Source organism: Parasteatoda tepidariorum, chromosome 4 (assembly GCF_043381705.1).
Source record: "Parasteatoda tepidariorum isolate YZ-2023 chromosome 4, CAS_Ptep_4.0, whole genome shotgun sequence".
Lineage (NCBI taxonomy): Eukaryota > Metazoa > Arthropoda > Arachnida > Araneae > Theridiidae > Parasteatoda > Parasteatoda tepidariorum.
In genome coordinates, this window is record NC_092207.1 from 88,293,194 (window position 1) to 88,297,818 (window position 4,625).

The 4,625-nt window shown below is 27.0% G+C and overlaps 1 long non-coding RNA gene across 2 annotated transcripts in view; it reads left to right on the plus strand.

The window, feature by feature from the left end:
- The first annotated feature begins 521 nt into the window (after nucleotides 1-521).
- Nucleotides 522-4,625, plus strand: part of LOC107444229 (uncharacterized) — a 72,395-nt gene continuing 68,291 nt past the window's right edge. Inside the window, exon 1 of one of the 2 annotated variants that reach the window (XR_001584108.3) lies at nucleotides 522-644. This is a non-coding gene — a long non-coding RNA (uncharacterized lncRNA). The remainder of the gene's footprint in view (nucleotides 645-4,625) is intronic. The other variant, XR_001584104.3, reaches the window with a different exon arrangement.

Genomic DNA, 4,625 nt, shown 5'->3' on the forward strand with positions numbered 1-4,625 from the left:
ATATATATTGTCCTCAGATTAATTATGTTAAGAAATGCTTCAGAGGAAATTTGCTGCTCTGCATATTTGTTTAATTGAGAAAATAATGCTATACAATACTTAATAACCTCTTAAAATTAAAATTTACAAATAAAATTAAATAATAGAATTTAATAATATAAATTTAATAAAGTATGAATCATAAAATTATTATGTTATTTTTGTAATCAATGATCTATTGAAATAAATGAATCTAATGAAATATAATAAGCTTTCTTACTTAATTTAAATTTAAAACTTTCATCGTTTCTATAATTACTTATAAACATTAAAGTAGATTAGGAATAAGTTGTTTCAGACACGTGCTGCGCTCACGCATATTTAACATTGTTCCAGAAAATAACGTATTTAAAAAAAAGAGGACATTTTGACAACGAACAAATTGTTTCATAAAAACAACCTCAAGCTTTTAAAAACTCTTTTAATAAAGGGAGATGAATGCTCCTTATCAATACCAAGAATCTGATGAAAGAAAACTCTTTGAGGAACGCTGATCGTCTATCGCATTCCTGGAATGTTTTGGTGTTCAAAGATATGAGTTTTTAAAGATGGTCCGATTTGTTTAGAAAGATTCGTTGGAGAAGAGAATTTTTGACAGCTGACAAGTAAGTAGTGCTTTCTCTTCTTCTTATTTAGATTAATTTTCATTCATTTTGTTTCAATGAAATAATTAAACGGAGTTTTCAAGTTTCTCAAGTTGTAATTCTCAGGTTTCAATTTAGATTAATTTTCATTAATTTAGATATAGTTTTCATTCATTTTGTTTCAATAAAAAGAATTAAATGTAATTTTCAAGTTAATTTAAGAAGGTTTTAGTTAAATTATTGAATAATTTTAATATATTGAAACTTTTTTTTAAAAGAATTGTATTGATAATTAGTGCGAGTACGTTTCCACAGTATTTGATTTGGTATTTTAACTGCTTGTTAGACGTTGTAGATCTTTTTTATTCATTTTCTATTTAAATTACTGTTGAGTTTAGTAATTATTGTTTTATTAAAAATATTTCTATGTTCTTAAATGAATCAACATAAATGTTAAAATAACGATTAGAATGTAACTTTCATGAACAAGTTATGAAATAAATATTAAACAAACGTGTTGCTTTGTAAACATGCATATATATGTAAACATGTTGTCCAACACCAGACGCTGAACCAGATCATGTGATAAAATATTATCTGGTGCATGTTATCAATTGATCAAACATCCTAATATTGAAATTGTTAATGTCAACTAGGTCTTAACGCATAGAGCATTGCTATTGGTTTCTAATTTCGTTTGTTTTCTGTTAAGAATACCTCTTAAATCAAATTAGTAACTAATATGCACTCTTTCCTTTAAAACACAAGGTGCGATGGTACAATTTCAGTTAAAACGCGTTAAATCGATAACGATGAGCAGGATAGCGCCTTTTTTCTATAAAATTTTGCTACGGGTAGAGCATTGATTATATTGTACAGCAAATTTTAAAGCGTTTTTTTGTCATATAGATGAAACTATGTGATTCGGCAATAACATAAAAGGTGCTTGATTTATAAATTGAACTTAAAATGGTTCATCACGTACTGTTTCTGTGGGGAAAAAATTGCTAAACTACTGATAAATTCTCGAATCTCTCGCTACTTAATGTACCAAGAGCTTCAAAATTCCGGGAAGGTAGATAAGGTTTTTGAAGCAAAGAGATCACCAAAATAATCGTCAAGTAGGAGAATGTCGCACTGCAAACGAGAGCATCTTTCCTTTGCTTATAAGTAGTAACAATAGTTTTGATAAAGTAAAGTCGGCGTGCAAGAATGTGAATTTTCGGTAAAAAAAAATTATAATTACAGACTTTAAAAAAAAAAAAGAACAGATTCATTATTTTTAGCTAAACATTTACAAGCAACGTATTTTAATTTAAAAGATATTTTTAATGTTGTACTGTATTGATACATGTTGTACATTATTATTGATGCAGTGCCTGTTTACTAACAGGCATATTGATGCCTGCTAGCAAACAGGCACGTGAGTTGTCATCCACGTAGATCTCTCAATTATAATTTAAAATGGAAAATATCCAATATCGTATATAATCTATGAGATTTGATTTCTATGTCACCGTAAAGATACCAATTTCATGTAAAAAATTACTTATGTTAACAAAAGCTCCAAAAACTATATTGCACAATCTAAAGTCAGATCTTTAAATTTAAAAAAAAAAAAATAATAAATAAAGAAAGAAATCTTTGTTTTAAAATTGAATCAGAAAAGGTGATTTCCAACGATACACAATTTTCCGCGTTACATACAAAGAAATAGTAAATATCTTTAACTGAGAGCCTGTAATAGTTAAGTTTGAAAAGGAAAGGTAAATTAGGTCGCAGTTATGAAGAAAACTTATTATTTTTTATTTTTTGAAAATGAACTGAGTTTTTATTAACTTTCTCTAATTTAAAAATTTTTTTTGGATTGTTTGTTCAAAAAATTAGTTAACTGTTTGAACTTTATTAATCAGATTGTAATTAAAGTGATTTAAAAGAAATATTTTTTCTTTTAACCCCTTAACAATCGGTTAATTTTCAAGAAAACGGTCATAAAAGTGCATATTTTGCCAAATACGCGTATCTGATTAGTGCTGACATCTTGTTTAAAGTAACCTAACTATCTACAATTACCTTAAAAATATCCTGGTACTTCCATCTGGTGTGTAAAATAAGAAATAAAATGTTTTCCGGGCAAAAAAAAAATGAATTAGTTTTATTCTTATTTGCGGGTAACTACTGAACACTACTGACCGGAAATTTCACGGGAGCGAGAAATAGAAGGCGAAACCTCACCCCGCTATTTTCACGGGAGCGAGAAGGAAGGGGTTTAACTAAGTTGTTTCTGTAAAATGAATCAATAGTTTTAAAATGAAATTTTTTTTTGCCTGCTGGCTTTTACTTAATAGTATAAATGTTTCTTTATGATTTTACATGATATATAAATATATTCCGTTTTTTATTATGAATGCTATAAAGTTTTTTACAAAATTGACTGTAGCTCCCAGGAATATCTGCTTTTTCTTTAACCACTTTTAAAACTTATCCTTTACGTTTCTAGAAAGGCACATAAACACAGCAAGGTTTTAATTAATTCTTTCAGCTAATGTGTTGAACAGATTGTGGTTCTATCTATTTATTAGATAGTTACCTAATTAGACTGCCTAATTAGGCTTCAATTTTAATTGTTTTTATAAGCAGTTTTGCGATTACTATTGTGTCATCAATTGCTATATATCAAAAGTGCTATAAAAAGCTTCCAAAAAATAAATAAGTAAAAAAATAAATTTCTACAATCTCTAAAAACTGCGTTTTTGGGAAATAAGAAAACTTTTCGAAAAGTAAATATGTTATCACAGTTGCACTTTATTAAAAAAAGTTTATAGAAAACGGTTGCAGTTAGCAAAATATAACTGACCCTTTTTTTCTTGAAATCGAATAATGCATTTTATACCTAGAAAATAATTTATGATATACTTTGTACAGAATTTTAATGTTGCGAAAAATGTTTAAAATATATCGTATATTTTTTTACTTCAAGAATTATATATTAAAAAACATAGCTGTACAATAGTTAAAAACAAATAATGACGAATTCCAGAATTAAGAATATCTCAATAAATTCTAAAAACAATGTAAATGTATACAATTATAAAGTCTAAGAAGCTTTGTCGCCCGAGGAAGATGTTTAGCTACAGTTGCAGTTACTTGTCTGGATAAGAGGAAGTTTATGCTTGAGGTTTATGATATTTGGTCAATTTAGGAATTGGTAACTGGGCGGAGTGAGCTTGACGCTAGCTTTTATCCATCAATCTTCTTATAACCCTATATTGATTGTGTGACCAAACTTTTTCGCCAAAGCAATTGGCGTTGTTTAAACAAAAGCTATTGTTAGAGGAAGCCATTTTCTGTATTTAGCTGCGCGGGATTTCATATTTTATCATCATGAAAGTTTTAATTACAGGTAATTCTTATTAATTAAAGATTTATAATATTAGTGTACGTTTCATAGCAGTATATAAAAAAATTACATGAAATTTTTAAAAAGATTAATGAATTTTATTAAATATCTGTGAATACCACGCGTTAGATTTTAAAGTAAATAGTTTGTAAAATGTATGTATTTTAAGAAAATCGTTATAAAAATTCATTTATCAAAGTTTTTCTCTGCTTCCTTAGAAATCCTTTGTTTGATCTGCCGAAATTGTGTGAAGCAGTTTAGTAATGAAATTTCATTTAGTTGAATTACTTGATTTATGTTTATTTTAGTGACATAATACAGAGGTATCTTTTTTTTCTATGAAATATATTGCTAATTAAAATTTATTTTATATAGAAAGATTAATATTGAATTTTCTTAAAAATAGTGAAGAGGGTTTTGATCATGTCTAAAATAATTTGTTTCAATTTTATTGTAAACTAATCTAAAAAAAAATTCTGAGAGAAATGGAACAAATTTAGATAATATTTATCATTTTCATTCACAGTTACTGCATTCATTATTATTCTTTTAGGTTGTCTTAACTATTGAATAAATTATGAGCATGCATACTTTCAAAAAAA